The sequence below is a fragment of the Mastigoproctus giganteus genome, chromosome 11, assembly GCF_048544385.1.
Source record: "Mastigoproctus giganteus isolate SK-2022 chromosome 11, ASM4854438v1, whole genome shotgun sequence".
NCBI classification, from domain to species: Eukaryota; Metazoa; Arthropoda; class Arachnida; order Uropygi; family Thelyphonidae; genus Mastigoproctus; species Mastigoproctus giganteus.
Window position 1 is genome coordinate 6,523,170 of NC_143585.1, and position 22,793 is coordinate 6,545,962.

Consider the following 22,793-nt stretch of genomic DNA (forward strand, 5'->3'; position numbering starts at 1 on the left):
ATTTACAGAATACATTTCAAGTGATAACTTCAGCAGAACTGCATAACTGCGAACATAGTTAAGTAATTAGGTGAAAATACTGAAAATATTTTGGGTTGATGCATGGTTGTATCTATATAATACATAGATTCAACCATGCACATGCTTGGATCTATGTATTATAACAAACTTCACATGGTCTACATGACCATCCTGAAATTTTCCGTGCACAATATGCATACCGTCCACACTACAACAACAAACCATACTCATCATATAATGCTTCTTTGTACAAGAATGCTCGATTTTATATGTACAAGAAAATATAAAGACCTTTTAAACAGAATTAAATGTTCTTCAATACACCAAAAGGAACTTGATTGGAAATTAATAAATATAACAATTGAACAAATATGAAATCATCCATTCCCAAATATCTTCACTTAATAGGTGAAATTATTACTGAGCAAGCCATACTCTACTGTACAGAGTATCTTGGTTAGCATCAAATGCGCAAATTGTAACTGTCATGAGAAACATATCAGTACTTTGTCTATATGAAATGAAATGTTAAAAAGAAAAAAAATTGTAATTTTAATGAACTGTTCTCTCACTAGGACATTATGGCTTGTGATTGTTTCACAGGTACTGTTAGGAGTAGGAGTTGGCGCTCAGATGGTGACTGCTTTCCTGCATGGATTTAGAGATGCATTGTAAGTATGATTATTTGTATTACATATAGCAAAGCTGTTAACTCTCATATCAGAAAATTAGTGGAAAAAGTTTTTACTTTATGTAGGATTGCGCACCTGTCCATTATTCCTTAATGGGGAGATTTCTGTACGAAATTCCCAAACAGATGGACATGGCCCAACTGAGTGGCCGCATCTTCTCTTGGCAAAATCTCCAGATTTAACACCCAGGGATTATTTTTTGTGGGGACATTTAAAAGATATGGTCCATATCTGGAAACCTAAACTTCATTAAGATAGGAAAACAATAATTACAGAAGAATTAGCGGCAGCCGATGGATAATTGTTTAAAAGTTTGTCAAAAGTAAAAAAAAAAACCAGTTACATCTCGTTTCCAGTTGTAAGGCCACCAATTTGAATAGGCAGATGTAAAATAAAATAGTTAAAAAAATTGAGTATTTTATTAATATGTTTTCTAGCGGTGTACACAGTTGTACATCAAAGTTGTACATTTACTGTGTACAACTTTGATGTACACAGTAAATGCAGTACTTTATAAGGTACTGCAGTAAAATTAATGCAAAAATAATGCAGTGATTTCTAAAAACTTTTTAAAATTAATTTTTAGTTCAAATTGTTATCTTCTTAAACATTGTTTTTGTTTAATGCGTTTTTGTAATGTTTAATTAATTCAATCTCTTTGATACCAGGCAGCAAATGGTACATCTCTCTCTCTCTCTCCTTTTTTTAAAAGTGTATATTATTTTTTCAAATTTACCACTTACATGAGCTTTCTGGATAGTTGAACTTTTACTGTATATAAAAACCGTGCATTCCATTTGAATAAAAACTTAAAAATATTGTGATTAAAAAAAGTGAAAAGTGTGTGTTAAATATAAGCAAAAACTGTGTTAAAAATAGGCGTAAATATACATGAAACACAGGAAATATGAAAAATTAAGTTCAACTTCCTGCCCTAATACTCTGCTTTGCCCGTTTATTTTAGAAACAGAGGTTTTCCTGATGACGTTGCAACTTATGCAATGGTTTCTGGAATCACAGCTTCTGCAGCCTCATTAGGGTAAGTTAAACCTATTTATTGTACAGCTCTATAGCGATACAATTTGTTTATCTTGTATGGCATTGCAACAATGTCAAAATTACATCCTAAATACAGTTCGTGATTGCCAAAACACCTAACCAGGTTACTTAAACATGGTTTTCTCTTTACAAAACCAAGCTGTTTCTTTCAGAATATCATTTCTAGCTATATACCTGTGTTCTGCACTCTTAATGAACTGCACTCTTAAATACCATCTTCATGATGTTCTCCATCACTGAAGTCAGATTGACCAGCCTGTAGATACTCACTTTACTCTTAGAACTGCCTTTATGTATTAGCAATATGTTGGAACTTCCCCTTCCAAAGGATTTTCTCTCTCTCTCTCTCTCTCTCTCTCTCTCTCTCTCTCTCTCTCTCTCTCTCTCTCTCTCTCTCTCTCTCTCCCGAGTCTAATGATGCTCCCATAGGTCAGCAAAGATGGCCATTTCTTCAAGTGACCTTCAAAATGGTTCGTTGCATTTTCTCACTGCCTCCTTCAAAATATATGGATATATGTCCTTAACTCTAGGAGTCACAGGTTCAAACATTCTGCTAAACAAACAACCTCTGTAATTTCAATATTACTAATTTCATACTGCTCAAGCTTGACTTGAGTTTCTTGCTGCGAAGGGCTGGAAAAAACTCCCACCTCCAAGCTAATGCTTCCTTAGTGGATTAAACTTGTATTAAAAATTCTTGGTATCAATTCAATCCTTGGTAAAAATGGAGTCAGCAACACTGTTGTTGTCTGCATTTTTACTAGGTGACTTCCCCTACATGTTGATGTAAGAAGCAGTCATCAATCAATTCAGAACTTACTATGCATGCAACTTTCCCACAAATCACAATCTCTGGAAAATCTAAATACCATGATCATTTGTTTTCCTAGCCTTGAAATTCCACCTGTCATACCTGAGAAAATTTCTGCGTGGCTTTCATTTAATCCTAACTCATTACTTTATTTTGTTGCTCAGTGGTGAAAACATTTCCAACTTGACTGTGTTAAGAAGGTTCAATTCAAGTGGACTCTATGCAAGGAAGCCAGTGGTTTGTATCTCATTAACTCCAAACCACTGCAGAACCTGTCGAAACTGGTGTCACAAACACTACTTGAAGCCCTGAAAAATGGGATACAGTTGTTTCTGATGAGTCCCGTTTTAGCCTAGGTTGTAGATATTATTTCAGCTGGAGAAGAGGAATGCGGTACTATCATTCCAACATCAGAGAGGTGTTCTCGTATGGGGCAGAATAATGATCAATGGTAGCTGCATTTATGGTTTTGATAGGGGTACTGAAATTACACAGAATACTGAGAACAGATCCTCGAACCCTACGTACAATTTTTGGGGTGTGATTGGCCCAGATTTTCTTTTCGTGCATGACAATATCACTGTAGATAGAGCACTAGTTGTGGAGAAATATCTAGAAACTGAAGATATCCAATGACTGCCGTGGCCAGCACAATCATCGGACTTAAATCCAATCGAACATTTGTGGAATTGCATGCCAACTCCTTGGTCACTTGGTGAGCTAAGGTCTGCGCTGGTGGAAGAATGGGATTTGTTGTCACAGAATCTTAGACACCTGATTTTGAGTATGGTTCAATGCTGTCAGGCCTGTTTAGCCGTTGTACTGTACTGATGTCATGTGACCCTTTTGGTAATTTTTATACAACCTCTATAAATGTCCCTTATAGCTGTCCAAAGTTTCTTGCTGTCTTCTCATTTCATTATTCTATGGTACACCACCATACCTAATTTTGTCCTGCTTCATCGCAACCTGCATGACAGCGTGTTGTTAATTTTTTTGAGCGGTGTACACAAACTCTCAGACTTCACAAGGGTAACTAGGAACTTTTTATAACAGCCAATTCTTTGACTAAAGGCAATTGTGCAGCCTATAATTATCTTTTTTTTAAACTTGAATCTGTCTACCATTGTTTGCATCATCCTACAAAAGGAAAATATGCTCACACAATTGAGTTTGGCAGCCCAAAAAGACCTTATCAGCTCCCCACATACACTGTGCTGTCACTTTATTAGGTACACCCCTGCTGTGCATAAATGGATTGTCCCACAACGTTGCAAGTCACATGACCACAGTTGTGGATATAAATGCAGCAGAACAACCTTTTTAGTATCAATTAAGCGTACAAACCGTAGCAAGAATGGGGAAAAAGAGTGATCTAACGGACTTCGAACGTGGTATGGTAGTAGGTGCAAGACGTGCTGGACAAAGCATCTCTGAAACAGCAGTTCTCCTGAACTTTTCACGCACCACAGTTTCAAGGGTGTATCGAGAATGGTGCAACAAACAGAAAACATCCTCGCAATGGCACTCCTGTGGAAGAAAATCGCTTGTTGGTGAGAGAGGTCAGAGGAGGATGGCTAGAATTGTGAAAGCAAACAGACGGGCCACAATGTCGCACATCACATCAGAATTCAACCTTGGTGCGCAGAACAAAATATCGCAACGGACCACTAGTCGCATTTTGTCGCGAATGGGCTACAACAGCTGACGGCCACATCGCGTACCTTTGTCAATTAGAAACAAGAGAGAGCGCCTCCTGTGGGCACAGTAACACCAGCACTGGACTATCGAGGATTGGAAAAAAGTTGCTTGGTCTGACGAGTCGAAGTTTCTGGTGCATCACGTTGATGGAAGGCTCAGAATTTTGCGAAAACATCATGAATTCATGGACCCGTCATGTCTGACGAGCAAAGTGGGGGGGGGGGCAGTGTTATGGTGTGTGGAATGTTTGCTTGGCACACTTTGGGTCCACTGATACCCATAGATTCACGTCTGAATGCCACATTGTACTTAAACATCTTTGCCGACCAAGTGCATCCGTTCATGTTAACAGTTTATCCTCAGTCAGATGGTTACTTCCAGCAGGATAATGCACCGGTGCACAAAGCCCAAATTACTATGGAATGGTTCCAGAAACATGACAATGACTTTTCTTTGATGCAGTGGCTCGCTCAGTCTGCGGATCTCAATCCTATTAAACATCTTTGGGATGAGCTGGAGAGGGCTGTTCGCTGCAGGCCTACACCTCTGTCGAATCTCAAGGAGCTGCGTGACACACCCATGCCTGCATGGTACCCCATTCCTTCACAACATTTTCAGCATCTTGTTCAATCCTTGCCTATACGAATTCAGACTGTTTTGAAGTGGCAGCACAGTGTTTATCGAAGATTGAACAGCTGTTAATAATATAGAAACGAGTGCCCCTGAGTCTAATGACCATTCAAGCAAAAGCAACAAGTATTTATGAAAATATTAAGGATACGTACGGCAACCCCAACTCAAGTATGTGGAAAGCAACGGGTGGTTTAATAGGTTTAAGCATCGCGCTGGTTTCTACAACGTTAAAGTATGCGGTGAAGTTGTCAGTGCCGATTTTACAGCTGAAGAGAAATTTTGTGATGTTTTGGAAAAAAGTATTGACGAAGGCGGCTATTCAACGCAGAAAATTTTTAACCTTAACAAGACTGCTCTGATTTCGAAAAAATGCCGGATCGAACATACATTGCCGAAATGGAGAATACAATGTCAGATTTTAGGCGTCGAAAGATAGGGCCACGCTCTTGCTTGGGACTAATGCAGCAGAAGATTACAGATTAAAACCACTGCTCGTGTACCATTCTGGAAATCCTTGTTCATTTAAGGGCATCAATAGAGCCACCCTACCCGTGCATTTCCGATCGAACCAAAGAGCATGGATAACAATATCTCTTTTTAAGATTGGTTTAAATGCTGCTTGATTCCTGAGGTTGAAAAATATTGTAAAGACAACGACGTTCCTTTCAAGATTTTGCTTCTATTAGATAATGCTCATAGACATCCTACGCATCTAGATGATTTCAATTCGAACGTGACAGTTATATTTCTACCGCCAAACACGACTTCACTCATCCAACCTATGGATCAGGGTGTTATTTCGAATTTAAGAGCATACTGTTTACTCACAACATTTCCTCAGGCATTGTCTGCAGTAGACGATGAGAAAAATTACGTTGAGACTTTTGGAAATCTTATATTTACCACGCCATCTTAAATATTATTAAGGCCTTAATAATTAGAATTAGCATTAGCATTAATAGAGGCATTTGATGCAAGAAAGCAAGCTTATGTAGCATCAGCCAAAATAAATAAATAAAAAATAACCACTTCCACTTCACCCCTCTGTTCGTTCGAAATACCTGTCCAGCTGAGCCTTAAACTTATTTAGGCTATCAACTTCCACGACAAGGGATGGAAGTCTGTTCCACCAACCAACCACCCGCTGGCTAACGGCAAATTTCCTCACGTCTATCCTACATCTGGCTTTCCTCAATTTGAATTTATGCCCTCTCAGGTGATTATTCTGAGCAAGAGGAAGAATCCCATCAGCATTGAGCATGCTCAAACCATTCAAGGCTTTATACACCTCTATCAGATTCCCTCGCTGGTGCCTAGTCTCCAGACACTGTAATTTGCAAAAATTTAGCCTTTCTTCGTAAGAGCACCCCTTTGTTCCATTCACCAATCTTGTTGCCCTTCTCTGTACTCGTTCCAGCATCTCTACATCCTTCTAGAAATGAGACCTCCAGACCTGTATACAGTACTCTAGGTGTAGCCTGACCATTGCCTTATACAAGGGAATAATCACCTCCTTATCGCTGCTAGAAAAATTCCTATATATCATCGACAATACACCATGAGCTACTCCTGCTGCCCGTCTGCACTGCTCAGAAAACTTCATATCTGCCTGCACAACCACCCCCAGGTCCCTTTCATTCTCTACCACTGTCAGTGTAGTACCACAGAGTTGATACGTTGCTCTGGGGTTGCTGTTTCCATTATGTAGTACTTTACATTTGTCGGTGTTAAACTTCATTTGCCACCTCTCAGCCCATCTGCTCAACCTTTCCAGATCCTGTTGCAGTAGCATAGTGTCAGTAGTGTCCTTGACAACCCTGCCAACTTTCGTATCGTCTGCAAACTTGGACATTAAGCTTGATATACTATCATCAATAATGTTTATAAATACAGAAAACAATAATGGACCCAATGCTGAACCCTGAGGGACTCCACTAATAACATTAGTCCACGATGAGCAGTGTCCATTGATTACCACTCTCTGTCTTCTCCCCCTCAACCACCCCTTTATCCATAGCAGCAATTTGCCTCCAGTTCCACACTGCTCCAATTTGTGCAGCAGTCTCCCATGTGCAACAGTATCAAAAGCCTTTCTAAGATCAAAGTATATAATATCAAAGTTATTCCCTGCAACCAGTTCTTTAGTGCCTGCATCGTAGTATCCAATCAAATTGGTCAGGCAAGATTTCCATTTAACAAAACCATGCTGTGTCTGAGCTATAACTGAAGTCTTGTCTAGATGATCCTTCAGTGCTTCTTTAACCAGTGCCTCCATTAATTTTCCGGGAACAGAAGTTAAACTAACAGGTCTACAATTACTTGTGTCGCCTTTTGATCCTCCTTTGTGAATTGGGGTCACTGCACATCTCCAGTCCATGGGTACTTCCCCTGAGTCCAAGGAAGCTCTCATAATTATGGGTAAGGGTTTGCTTACTTCCTTTGCTGCCTCCTTTAATATAACTGGATAGTTCCCATCTACCCCAGGTTCCTTTCTTGTATTTATCTTCAACAATTTCTCCTCCACTTTACTCTCAGTTATTACAAGATTCTCTAGCTTACTGCCAGAGTTGAATACACCTCTGGCATTCCCCTCGCTGAATAACTCCTCATGTGTGAATGTCGATGCAAAATATTCATTCAGTTTGTTAGCTACCTGAGCAGGATCATCACAGTTGACCCATCGATATCAAGTGGACCAATCTGATTCATCCCCTTCCTTCTAGAGTTTACATAAGTAAGGAACTCTTTGCTGTTTTTCTTTGCATCCCTTGCCAACGATTTCTCGTAATCTGCTTTCGCCTGCCTAACCTCCTTTGAAACTTGGTTACAGATCAACTTTTATCTATCAGAGGCTTCTGTGTCACGTCTTAATTTGTATGTATCCCATGCATTTTTCTTCTCTGTCATATGTCTCATTAGTTCATCTGACATCCACTTAGGCCTAAACCTTGAACAATATTTCTTAGTTGGTATGTAAAGCCTAGTAGCTTCCAAGATAAGTTCTTTGAATGCTTCCCATTTTGAATTTGCTGTTGGTAACATCTTCAGTTGGTCCCACTGTATAGAATTTAAATACTGTCTCAGTCCATCGTAGTCACCTTTACGAAAGCAATAACCTTTCCCTTTACCCCTAATGGTAGTTATCTCTTTGAGTAAATCCCACTTCAGCACACTGTGATCACTGCCATCTAGTGGTTATTTTAGCTGCAGTTTCTTAATGCATGAAGAATCACTACTGATAATCAAATCAAGAGTATTACTCCCTCTAGTTGCCTCACAAACATGCTGATGTAGAAAACAATCATCCAATAAATCCACAAAAGCCTTGCTAGTGTGTGAGTGACCAGCCCCCAAATTCCAGTCAATATCTGGGAAATTAAAATCCCCCATTTATAAGACTCTCTGATTTACTTGCCCACTCTATTTCCCTGTACATTTTCTTATTATACTCATCAGAGTCATTAGGCTTATAATACACTCCTACTCTCAATTTTGATCTCCCAATGCTTATGTCACACCAAACTGACTCGACACAGCACTGTCCAGCAATGTCGACTGGCTTCACTTCCTTGGATTTTATTTATTTCTTAACTAATAGCATAACCCCTCCTCCCTTCCTATCCTGTCTATCCCTTCTGTAGATATTGTACTCCCCAAATTCCAGTTCTGCATTCCTTATATCTGAGAAACCAGCTCTCTGAAATCTCCACAATATCTGCCTTTGATATTTTGAGCAATACCTCAAATTCATCAAATTGATTTACTAAACACCTAGCATTGGTGTATACGCAAGTATACATGCACCTGTTCTTTTTCTTAGCTACCCTAACACAACCCATGTGTTTACTTGTACCCCAATGATTCCCAGCAGTCTCTGAAATATCCTGCATCTTATTTTCCAGGCTGTGGCTCATTCCAATAGAAGCAGTGCAAGAATCACTTTCACCTCTGCCAGTGGCTACTGTTAATCTATTCGTCTTTGTCTCCCCCCCAAGCTAGCAGTTTTCCGACCCACCTAACACTGCCTCGATAGCATCAGAAAATATTCTTGCACCCTTTCTATTTAAGTGTATCCCATCCCTGTAGAAGCAGTCTATCCTGTTAACAAGTACAGTCCAGCCTGAAAAAAATTCTACCCCTTGAGCCTTGCACAATCTTTCCTGGGCCGAATTGATCGACAGGGCTCTCATCATATACTCCCTCCTATCGTGTCTGGGCAGAATTGCAGACCCTTTCAAATTCAACCCTAATTCACGGCTTTTTTTCAACAGTGACCTGTACTTGTTAAGTAATTTTGCCGGTCTCCTACTCTTAGTATCATTAGTGCCAACGTGTACAACTATATCGCCTTTTGTGTCCTTAAAAGATGATATCCGCTCTACAACGTCATCAACCTTTGCCCCTGGCAGACATACCCTGGTCCTGTTCCACCTATCCTTTTTATAAAGCATATTTCCTGTTTCCCTGACAATAGAGTCACCAACAACTACTAGTTTCTTTGGGTCCAGCGCATTCTGCCTTGTTGGCTGCCGCTGTGTTGCATGATGACCAAGTGCAAGCTCTGGCATTGGTGTGGGCAGCTGAGAGCTTGATGGGCCCCCTCACGTTTAATCCTTCGAGGGCATCCACCCTGTTCTCCAAGCTCTCGTATAGGCCCATAACAACGCTGAGTTGTCACCTGATTTCCTTACACTCCTTGCATCGCGCACACACACAAAGACATCCCCCATTGCAGTATCATGTCCCGTACCCGACTGCTCCACAAACAGCAAGCAAGTAGTGCATTTTAATAGGCTGTGATTTAGAGGGCAACTGCTCCCTTCAGTTCTCCCCTGAGCCACAGCACTCCCATTAGCTTGAGGCTTTTGCTTTGCTGCTCTGGTCTGAGTCATTAATGTTTAAGATGGCGTGGTAAATATGCCCACGGTATGTAAAACGCTTCGAAGCTTTTGAAAAAGACGAATCATATGAAGAGGTTACAGATAAGATTGTAAAGGTTGCAGAGCTACTTGAGCTGGAGGTTGATTTCAAAGACGTGGAGGAGTTAATAGCGGAAGAGAAGGAATTATCTAACGAACAACTTATTGATTTGCAGGCGATAGTAAAAGAAGAAAATGCTGACAAAGCTCAAGATGAACCAAAATGAGGAGCCGAGAAGCTTCATCCTTAGAGAGATGGCAGTGGCATTTCCTGAAATTGCATCGGCAATGGCGAGGTTTCAGAAGATGAATCCTGACAGCGAACGATTCTTAAAAGTTAACAGAGGGGTGAATGATGTGCTTGCTTGCTACAAAGAAATCTACGATGACAAGAAAAAAGCCACCGTCCAGTCATCCATTAATGTGTTCTTTCCTAAGATTGAGCAGTCGACCCCTTCTAAATCTCCACAGCCCTCAACCTCCGCAGGCGCGTACTTATCAGCTGAAGAGGCGATTCTGACAAGAATGCTCGAGAAGTAAAACTTACTGATGTTATGCCAGTCTCCTCTCTTTTTTTGAATTTTATGATTCTGAATTTTTTTTAAATTGCACGCTTTTGTAATTTTTCCTGCGCATGTGATAAAAATTTGAATAAATACAATAAATAATTCTATTCACATAGTCGTCGAACAATTCTTTTTTGATCCAATCAATTCAGCAAGCACAGTTGCGAGTGCTGCACAAGCATGGAGGAAAATTCCGACTTACGTAGCTTTTCGCGGAACTCAACCCTTACGTAAGTCGGGGAGTTTCTGTATAACAATATGTATATAGGGGACACCCTTTCTTTCTCACAGCACTGCTGATATATTTTTAAACAATGTTTTAGGCATACTGATTTATTTCTTCTAAGAATGACAGTCAGGCAATCTTGAGGCTGGCCAAATGTTAGGATTCCAAAGAGAAACCACAAACATAGCTAGCCGCAAGATTATTTAGTAATTTGACTGCACTGGATGCAGGGTATTCATGTAACTTCACAAATATATAATAAATAAACTGAACTTCTCATACACATTGTGTTTTTAAGTTAATTGATTAACATACTGATTGTTTCTATAAAATACTTTGCTCCTATATTCATACATTGTTATAGTATTTCATTACTTTTAGGGCATTTTTAGGACCATCAGCAGGAGCAGCCCTTGTTGACCATATTGGTTATGACAGAACTACAGTAATCCTCTTAGGAATTCAACTATTTCTGGTAAGTTTAATAATCACCAGATAAAAGTAATAACTAACTTGAAACTCAGCTGCAAGTTGGTTATTCTATCAACTATTCATTAATTGCCTGGGTTTATAAAAAACAAGACATATTTTTAATAAACAATATGGAACAACTACTATAGTTTATATACAAATTCAGCTACGTTTTACCATTAAACTAAATACTCTTTTCCTACTGCTACAATCATCCTTTTGAATGAATGTAGCATTGGGGAAAGAGTATTTTGTAGCAAAACAGGTACAAGCAACATTAGAATTTTAGGCAACAAGAAGTGGAATTGGCAAAAGAACAACACAATACATTGAAAAGTACAATAAAAATGAAATGAAGTGAAAAGTTTCACAACCAATTGCCCCACCAAAGATCCAATGTCAAATGATTTTGTTAGTAATTTTCTCCACAATAGATAATGACTGGTGCGTATGTTTTAAATACCAGAGTACTTAAATACCAGAGAGGTTACTTAATTTATCTTTTTAAGTGGTATACAAAGGGTACTAGGAAAGTTTTGCAATACAGCTTTGTTTATTTAATTTTTTCAAAGTAATTTCCTCTACATTCAATACACCTCTCCATCCTCCGAAACCAATCTTTAAACCAGTTCTGCCAAGTTTCACTAGGGAGTAAAGCACACTCGTTGTCCCAAGCCCGTAGAAGGTCCTCATCACTGGAAAACCGCCTCCCTTTTAGCTTCATTTTCACTTGCGGGAACAGTGCAAAGTCGCAGGGAGCAAGGTCTGGCCTGTAGGGAGGGTGCTCGAGAAGTTTCAGTCCTGTCGTGGTCAAATATTCGGTGCAGGCTTTGGCGCTGTGAGCTGGAGCATTTTCGTGATGGAGGTACCAGGTGTCCATTCTTGACTTTGGCCGCAGGTTCTTCATAGATCCAATGACTTTAGGCAGGCATTGTTCAGTATACCACTTAGCTGTGACTGTCTTCTGCGTGTCCAAAACGACACGTTCCACAATTCCACTCGATTTGAAAAATACAGCTATCATTTTCTTCTTTACAGATCGGGATTTTCTGACAATTACGGGTGTGTCGTCATCATCAAAGACCCAAACTTTGTTTTGAGCCTTGGTCGGCAGATCGTAATAGTACAGCCAAGTCTCGTCACCTATCACGATGTTGTTCACATACCGAGATTATCCCTTATATCAAACGTTTATTAAATAAAATCAAACTTAAATAAAATCAAACTTTTTTAACATCTCCCGGCACCAAGTCACACGTCGTGTCATCTGCTCTTCAGTCAGTTGATGCGGCACCCAGAGAGAACAAAGTTTCTTCACGTGCAAATGATCTTGCAGAATCGAACGAATTGCTGGTGCATTTAGGCCCAAAGTATCCTCTATCTGTTGGTAGGTCACTCGCCTGTTTTCGTCAAGCATTTTCCTCACAGCAGTAACGTTTTCCACCGTAACTGACGTTCGTGGCCTTCCCGGCCTCTCAGAATCCTCCAGAGTGAAATTTCCCCTTTGGAATTCTCTATACCACCTGAATATCGTTGTACGATGTGGACAATCATCATCTGTTGCAAGAGTCATTTCTTCTAAGCACTGGTCTATGGTTAAACCACGCACGAAATTATACCGCAAAACTGTCCTTATCTCATTTCGTGACCACGATGCCATCGCAAGCACTTTACACTCTCACTACTAATGAATAACTGAGCCCATCGACTTGGCGCGGCGGCTACTATGCACGTATGAACATGTCTCAACATGCAGCAACAAGCAGCTTCCTGTGATTCATTGTTGCGTCATATTGCAAAACTTTCCTAGTACCCTTTGTATAGGCAAATAGAAACAGATGAAAATTTTTGTCAATATTTTTTGATAAATAACAACCTAAAAATATACTAAAAATATTCACTAATCCGTAAATGTATTTAGTGAACTGTTACATCAGAAACTCTAAATAATCCATTACTTATTATCAATGTGTCTTTAATTTTGTTCACATATTTGTCAATGTAATTGGAGTATGGTAAAATTTGTGACCTACGTAATGAGCTCCTAATGTTGCTTTGTCATGGCCAATCTGAGAACTAAATTTGCAGATTCTCTGGAAATTTGCCTGTTTTGGGAAGTTTGGCTGCATAACAGATATCACAAGGACGAATGTAACATTAGGGAAGGAAGTGCGCAAAGTTTTAGGCAAAACAGAAAATGCCATGATCAGATATTTGCACTATAAGGGAAATAAAAAGTTTATAAAAATGGCATATCTGTAATGAGGTTGAAGGGAGTATTGGAAAATGGTTTAAAGAGATTTAAAGATTGACTCAACAAAAATGAGTTTAAAAAAAAAAAAAAGGTAACAAGTGAAAGCAATGGAAAACAAAAAAAAGGTAACAAGTGAAAACAAATAAGGAAATAAAATATCATGGGTAACAAATATCCAATCAAAGATAAGTGAAGCAAACTTTAAAGGTAGCTAAAAATATTTGAAAGAAGAGTGAATGGTAATAGTTTCAGATGCAAACCAGGAGGAGAGTATACTGATGGTGTTGTATGAGCTCTAGAAGAATGAGGGCTCACTCTTGCTAGGGCTAAAAAGGTAAATAGCATAGAGAGAAAATAGTTAACAGAGGTCCAGTAGGATTGATATGTACTATCTTAGTGACCTGTATACTACTCAACGGATATAATATACGGTTCAATAATCACCCTCACCTATTTCCACATATCACAGAGTCATATTTTGTGTGTAGTATCATACATATCTCTGTACTAAAGGTGTAAAATTTCAGCCCTGTGTTTTAATTTGTTTTTCTCTTACAAAGTAGCATCATGGACAAAGTTGAAGCTAGAGCGAGCTGTAATCTGGTATCTGTTCTTAAAGGGGAAATCTAAAGAAATCCACAAGGAAATGACTGCTGTATATAAGGATGAAGCCCAATCCTATGGAATTGTGAAGCACTGGCATAGACAGTTTAGTTATGGTCGGACATCGGTAGAATCTGAGCCCATTTCAGGTCCCCATCCCATTCAGCCATTGCTAACAGCACAATCAGAAAAGTGGAGTCGTTAATCATAGAAGATCACTGGATATCTGTGCGTGAATTGCCCCAGGAGGTGAAGATTAGTGTGGGGTCTGTTGAAACAGTCCTTCATGACCAACTCCATTTATGGAAATTGAGTGCAAGATGGATTCCCTGATTATTGACTGGTTTCCAGAAGGCTGATCGACAACAGAAATCACAAGAGTTGTTAGCCCTATGCCAAAGAAATGAGGAAAACCTTTTCTCTCATCTAATCATTCAGGATGAGAGTTGGATACACCATTTCGACCCTGAAAGTAAAAAGCAGGCCATGGAATGGTGACATCATGGTTCCCCACCCTCCAAGAAGGCAAGGGTCTAAGCGTCAGCAGGAAAGGTCTTGCTGACAGTGTTTTGGGATGAGAAAGGTGTAATAATGACTGATTACCTGCCAAAAAGTAGAACAATTACAGGTGCCTATTATGCCAACTTACTCACAAAATTACAGGAGGAAATAAAAACATGTAGGCATGGCATGCTGTCCAAAGGTGTGAGAATGCTTCATTATAATGCCCCAGTTCACACTTTTGAAACTGCAACAATGGAAGCGGCTACTTGTGGATATGAAATACTGCCCTATCCAGCCTACTCATCCAATCTTGCACCATCGCACTTCTTCTTGTTTCCCTTCCTCAAATCATTTCTTCGGAAGACCCACTTCCCTAACGACAAGACACTCATTTCTGCAACAGAGTCATGGTTCAAAGACCAACCTCACCACTTCTACAAAAACGGTATCTGTAGCCTCATCCATTGATGGGAAAAATGTGTAACTCTGTACGGTGGCTATGTAGAGGACTAAAACCTGTGCCAAGAATCAACAGACTAGCACCTGTGCAGCTAGGTTAGTGCGATTCTTTATTGAACCACCCTCGTATTTGGATAATATGATGATGTCATATATTCTGAAATAACTACTGTTATTGAATTAGAGGAAAGCAGAAATCAGCCAAAAATAAAATAAAAGTTATATTTTTAACCTATGGAGCTGAGATCCATGTAAGAAATTAAAAATCTGGATAAGTGATTAAAAATTAACTCCACAGAAATGAGTTTTAAGAAAAACAAAAAATGAAAGCAATGTAAGAAATTTGAGTTATTTTGAATTAGTGGCAAAAGTATGCTAGGCCAAGAATGTACTGTTAATTTACTGTTTATAAATTGTGTGTTCTGAAGATGCATGTGTCTTCACATAGAACTGGTTAATTTATGAATATCATACTCGTTTTCTCTCCCCACACACATACACACTGACTTGCAAATTACAACAGTATAAGGACAATGCTACATGACCATTCAAAACTCTGGATGTAATGCACTACACGACATTGCCTGATGTTCCATATTTGAAACTAAATGAGTGAATGGTCAACATGCTTTCTTAACTAAGCAGTAGTGTGTTGCTGTACTGACTGGTTACAATATTTGATACCGAAAAATTTAAGTAATTCAAATTTTTTAACATGTGCTTTTCTGTATGCTATTTATTTTCATTTCATCCAGTTATTTTTTATGCAAAAAAATAAATAATAAAGTAAAATAAATAAATAAAATAAAAATTTATAGAACTGTAATGTACAGACACTATTTTTTTTTTTTAATTAACTATACAAAGTTATTAATGTTATTTCGCTTTATTGAAATTGAGGTTGGGATGGCTGTCTTACCTCTTCATGTGTTCCTGCAGCCAGCTGAGTTCAAAATGTTCAGTATAATTAATGCAACAGTTTTACTGCTCACATTAGCCAAGTCCCAAATTATTATTTATTCAGCTTGAGACATTAGACCTCACACTGAAACAGCAAAATGGGTTATTGAGGTTACTGAACTGAAATTGGATAGATAACTAATACCAGTATATGGGCAAAATAGGACATTTTTTTAGGACTAATACATCACACATCAATCATTTAACTCAGTCCCTCATGAGAGGTTATTGTATAAGCTAAAATGGATTGCAGGGTGGCAAAAGGCAAAGGGTTATGATTAATGGGTATTCTTCAGAATGGCACTTCATCAGAAGTGGGATCTCCCAAGGATCAGTTCTTGGATCACTACTGTTTCTGATTTTCATAAACAATGACAAAATTTGCAGATAATGTAAAGATTCGGAGAGTCATTAACGATCAATGCCAAACAGCACTCCTTAAGATGACTTGAACAGGCTTCAAGAATGGTCAGAAAAGTGACAGCTGTGTTCTAATGCAGAAAAAGTGGAAGGTGTTAAACTTGGGAAATAGCAATCCCAAAAACATTATATACGTATGAGGTCGAATTAAAAACAGTAGAGGAAGAAAGGGATCTGGGCATTATGATATGGGCTGATATGAAGTTTCTGAGCAGTGTAAATGCTCATGGTGTCCCATCAGTGACTTATTGAACAATAATCTTTAGAGATAGGGAGATAATAATCCCACTGTTACAAGGCAATTGTAAGACCACATTTGGAATACTGTGTCCAAGTGGAGACTTCTGAAAAGAGACATTGAGATTCTTGAAAGGGTCCAAATAAGGGCAATTTGCATGGCAAGATCAGAAAAATGGTGCCCATACAATGAAAGACTTCGACTATGTGGGCTACAGAGCTTAGCAACCAAGCACCTTAGAGGGAGACCAATTGAGGATTATAAAGTTCTGAGAGGAGTTAGCAAAATGAATGAAGGCAGAATTTTCACTATTATAAAAAATTCCAGAACTAAAGGCCATAAAATTCAAATTACAAGAGAAGATGTTTAGCCTAAGACTGTAGGAATTTTCTTTTAGCCAGCAAATTGTTGATTACTGGAACAAGTTGCTTCCGCAGGTAGTTGAGGCTGACAATTTGAAGAAATTTAAAGGTCAATTGGATAGTTAGCTATGTGAGGATGGAAGTGCATAATTTTGTATTTTCCTACTTCTTTTTTTTTTATTAGTGAAGTAAAAGCCCGTGGCTTTCTTGCGCTATATGGCTAATACTAATAAACTGGTCCTCCTCAAACACATTCAACTTTGGTGAACCAATAAACTGCCATTGCATTGACCACAAGTGTTATGTGTATCTGGTGAACTTGCACCAGATACACATAATAGATATTAGATAGATGGCAGTATAAAATCACTGTCATCCATTTTAGTATTAGTATTAGTATTAGTAAAGGCCGCATGGTGCAAGAAAGCCTATGGCTTATGCTGCACCAGCCAAAAAAAAAAAAAAAAAAAAAAACAAAATCCGAACAAAACAATGATAAAAACAAAAAAAAAAATAAATAAATAAATAACTAAATAATAATAATTAATAAATAAAAAAAAAAAATAATAATAAAATAAAAAATAAATAAAAAGGAAATTAAACCTATCATCCTATGCGCTTCCCTTACCCGAAAGTACTATCCAGATGACCTTTGAATTTCCCCAAACTGTCGGCCTCTACCACCCATGAAGGCAACTTATTCCAGTAATTTATAACTCGCTGGCTAAAATAGAACTTCCTGCAGTCCAATCTAAACATTTCCCCCCGTAACTTGAATTTATGTCCCCTAGTTCTAGCATCATTTATAATCTTGAAAATTTCGTCCTCATTCATTTTACTTATGCCTCTCAGAGCCTTAAACACCTCAATCAAATCTCCTCTAAGGTGTCTAGTTTCCAAACTCTGCAACCCACATATTCGAAGTCTTTCTTCATAAGGACGCCCTTTTGCCGATCTCACCAGGCGAGTTACCCTTCTTTGCACCCTTTCAAGAAGCTCGATGTCTTTCTTCAGGTGCGGTCTCCATACTTGAACACAGTATTCCAAGTGTGGTCTAACATAAGCCTTATATAATGGGATTATCACGTCCCTATCTCTACTTGCAAAAGTTCGATAGATCATCGATAGAACACCATGGGCCTTCCTTGGAACCTGTTTACAATGCTCAGAGAATTTCATGTCTGACCGTATCGTAACACCCAAGTCCCTTTCCTCCAGTACTGGATTTAGTTGAACTCCACCAAGTGAATAAGTTTTTTTGGGATTACTGTTTCCCAGGTGTAATACCTTACACTTTGTTGGATTAAAGCACAGCTGCCATTTTTCTGACCATTCCTGAAGTCTATCTAGGTCTCTCTGAAGAAGCTCAGCTTCACAGTGATCATTAACTACTCTTCCAATTTTAACATCATCTGCAAATTTAGACATCACGCCCTCTATCCCTTCATCAATGTCGTTTATGAAAATTAAAAACAACAGTGGTCCTAATACTGATCCTTGGGGAACCCCACTTCTTACCTCAACCCAATCTGAGGAATAGCCATTTATCACAACCCTCTGCCTCCTGCCCTGAAGCCATCCTTCTATCCATCTAAGGATTTTCCCAGTGATTCCAACCTGTTCCAGCTTATAAAGCAACCGCTCATGTGGGACTGAGTCAAAAGCTTTGCTGAAATCTAAATAAACAATGTCGAAATTATTCCCTAAATCCAGCTCGTGAGTGACCCTTTCGAAATAGCGAACCAGATTTGTTAAACATGATTTTCCCTTTACGAAACCATGCTGAGTATCCTTGGGAATGTCAATTCGATCCAAATGATCCTGAATTCCACCCTTGATCATTGCCTCCATGATTTTCCCTACTACTGAAGTCAGACTGACAGGTCGATAATTTCCAACTTCACTTTTAGAGCCACCCTTATGTATGGGAGATACATTTGCACTTTTCCAATCCAAGGGAATCTCCCCAGAGTCTAATGATGCTCGCATAATTAGCCTCAATGGTTCAATGCACTCGCTTGCCGCCTCTCTTAAGATTATAGGGTATATTCCATCAACTCCAGGAGCTTTACTGGTCTGTAGGCTCGAAAGTTTTTTCATTAAATAATCTTGCAAAATTTCAATATCATTAATTACATATTTTTTAACTTCGCTCCCACAATTTCCCTTTGCCACAAAAGGCTTTTCATTTGTAAATATCGATGCAAAATAACTGTTGAGTTCATCAGTTGGCAGCTGTTGTATTTATTACTATCCCCTTTCCCTTACGTAAAGGTCCGATCTGGTTTGTCCTGCTCTTCTTGGCATTTATATATGTGAAGAATTCTTTATCCCCCCTCTTTGCTCTGTTTGCTAGTGCTTTCTGATAAACTGCCTTTGCCTGTCGAACCTTTTCTGTGGCTCTATTACACATCACCTTGTAGCTGTTATAGGCTTCAGTACTTTTTATTGTTCTGTAACCTTTCCATGCCACCTTTTTCTGCTCAAGTAATGCGGCAACTTCACTAGTCATCCAACTTGGAACCCTCCTCGTGGAGTATTTTTTTAATGGTATATACGCATTCAAGGCATCTGTGATTAATGTTTTAAAAGCGTACCACAGTTCAATTGTATTCATTCTCTGCGCGATATCTACCCAGTTAATAGAGGCCATGTAGTACCTGAAGGCATCGTAATTTCCTTTTCTGAAATTAAAACCCATTCCTTTGCCTTTTACTTCTGCTACCTCTCTCGTCATCATCCACCATAGAACTCCGTGATCACTTCCTGCTACTGGTTCCTCTACTGTCAGCCCTGTTATGTCATCTGATTCATGTGTGATGATGAGGTCTAGGATATTCTTTTCTCTAGTACTTTCCCTGACATGTTGATACAAATAACAGTCATCTAGTTGATTTAAAAATTTTGTTCCCCATGTCGAGTTTCCTTCCCATTTACTCCAATCAATTAGAGGCAAATTGAAATCACCCATAATAAGGCATTGACGCTTACTTGCCCATTCCATTTGCATGTAGAGGCTTTTGTCATAATCTTCACAATCACCTGGTCTGTAGATTACTCCTACTCGCATTATACCTTTGTTTCCAACTATCTCACACCATACAGACTCTATACTAGCATGTGAAACGTCTGAATCCGGGAAAGCTATCGTCGCACTCAGGCTGCTTCTGATAAGAAGCATTACCCCACCACCCCTTCTATCTAACCTATCCTTCCTAAAGACAAGCCGTACTGGAACTCATCATCCCCAATTTCCGGGTGGCACCACGTCTCTGTAAGCCCTATTATGTCCGCGTTACTTGTTTTAACCAGCAGTTCGAATTCGCTCATTTTATTGACGACACTTCTAACGTTACTGTATAAACAATTAAGATTTACTGTTCTTGTATATTTAACAACCCTAACACAACCCTTGAAGTTTTTTAGGCTCTCTTCCCTGATATTAGCTACCCGCGCACGTGAAACGTCTTTGCCCCCAGAACATCTAGATAATACGTCCAGTTGGGGTAACAGATAAGAACTCTTAAGGTATGTGCAAGAGTTACATTGACCAATATTGTTAGATAAACGCGTGTCAGTATTACCCACATCTCCCCTAACTAGTAGTTTCCCTGAACCTTTAAGGTATCCTCAATAATACTGGCAAAAACTTTTGCACCACCTTTGTTTAAGTGTATCCCGTCTCTACAAAACAAATTCCTTCTACCTACGAGTGTGGGCCATGCTGATAGAAATTTACCCCCTAAAGCCTTGCAGATTCCTTCAAGTCTTGAGTTAATCCACAAGGCTCTTAACATATAATCCCTCCTATCGTGTCTGGGCAGAATTGCAGACACATAGACATTATGGCCTAGCTCGCGACATTTCCTCAGCATGGTAAGGAAATGTCGTTTGGAGTGGTCTGGGTTCAAATCATGCCATATACTTGAGGTGTTTCTAAAGGCTTCTTCAATTGAGATTGTAGTTTGCCAATTTTAGCTGGGCAGAAATTTTTCCTCAGAGTTGTTTCAAGTTTTTCAAACCCTTTCATATATATACTCTAAACAAAAAAAAACTTGCATATTTACTGAAAATTCTAAAGTCTGTAATACCCTAATGTAACCAGCTCCTACAGAGAAGCAAAGTTATCACCTAAATATTGTCTTTTTCTTTCTTTCTTAAATTTATATGTATTACATTTTTCATATCAATTAGTTATTAATTATATTAATCATTTTGTATATTTATTTGAATGGAGACCTGGACAACCATATTTAATCAAATGTTTTTCTCTAATTAGCTGGCTGCAATTATTGTTTATACAGTGGCTGAAAAATATTACCACAAAACAGAAGAAGAAGTACTGAACAAACCTGACTAAGTAAAGTAGTGTATACATACTCTCTCCTACAGACAAGCTTAGCACCATCCTAATTTTTTTTGTTCACTTCTTTTTGTTAAGTCAGTCTCAGGGCAATGGATGGACTAACCTGTTTCAGACAGAGAATGCCAAAGTTGTACAAAAATGATTTATTTTTTATAAAGAAACAATAAAGTGTACGATCTTGTATTGTAGATGTATACAGACTTTCTTATACGAATTGTAATTTTTAAATTAAAATATTTTGAGTGAAATTAGTGTACCTTGTTTGCAGACAAGTTTAATTTAATGTAATTCTGAACCTGCTAGTTTAAATTCTACAGTGCAAATATTGGAATGAGGTTTTAAAAAGTGCTTAGTGAGGGAAGCTGTGATCAGGTGGCAGTAATTTTTAATTATTTTTTAAAATTTAATTTCATAACCTAAGCACTCATTTATTGCACATGCTGATCTTGGAAATCACCCTTAGAACTAATAATGCTGCCATGTGAATATTTCTGAACAAAGTGAAATTTCGAAATAAACAGCACACATAATCTTCAACAGAAATCAAGAGGAAAACTGAATTAATCTGCCAACAGCAGTAATGCATTTCACCATTACAAAAAAATGAGAAGCTCCTGTGGTTTTGTCATTATCACATTCCGGTCATATCTACACTTTCTATACAAGTGATGAGCATGATTGCTGCACAACTACCACATGGATTGGGATCAAAAAATTTTTATACAAACACTAAACTGCTTACAAAATTTTTGCAAAGATTCAAAATCTAATGGTAAATACAATAATACTATTTAACAATTTAGTTTTGGAGGAGGGAATACTAATTACATGAGTTTAAATGGATACAACTTTGTTATGCATTAAATAGCAAATCAAAACATTAAAACTGGGTTAAACATACAGTAGAATGTCATGCAAGCTCATTTCACACAAAATCCTCATTTGTACCAATTACACATTCTTACCCTGCTTTTGCAGGTAAGAATAAATACTTGAATAGGGTAAGAATATGGCTTTTCTATTCAAAGAGAGAAAGCCATATTTTTATGGCTTTCACATTCAGTTGTTCTATTATTGTCCCATGGCCAGCATGTGATACGATATACCGTACTAGATAGCGTTAGTTGAACTTCGTTAGCAGTTAAATTGTACGTTTAAATAAATACATATAACGACTTAGATTACAAACGTAATATAATTAATTTTATTTAACATAATTAATTATACATATAACCACTTAGGTTACGTAACATAAATAATTAGTAAAAACAAATAATTAATACATAACTTGATACGAAAGTTATATAAAGGGATTTCGCAGATAACACTCGTTACTGAAACGTAAATATTCCGTAGATAACACTCGTTACTGAAACATAAATATAGCGTTATAACTGTGTTTGGATACAAGTTTAGGATTTAATTTTGTACAGAAATCGAAATTTTATTGAAAGTAACTCTAAATCATGACTCAAACCAGAGCAGCAAAGCAAAGGGCTCAAGCTAATGGGAATGCTGTGGCCCAGGG

At 38.3% G+C, this 22,793-nt stretch overlaps 1 long non-coding RNA gene across 1 annotated transcript; it reads left to right on the forward strand.

Moving 5' to 3' along the window:
* Positions 1 to 611: 611 nt before the first annotated feature.
* Positions 612 to 21,289, forward strand: LOC150077670 (uncharacterized). Its single transcript, XR_016547635.1, has 4 exons — positions 612 to 692; positions 1,678 to 1,752; positions 11,010 to 11,103; positions 21,179 to 21,289. It is a non-coding gene; the product is annotated as an uncharacterized LOC150077670 (long non-coding RNA).
* Positions 21,290 to 22,793: the final 1,504 nt, after the last annotated feature.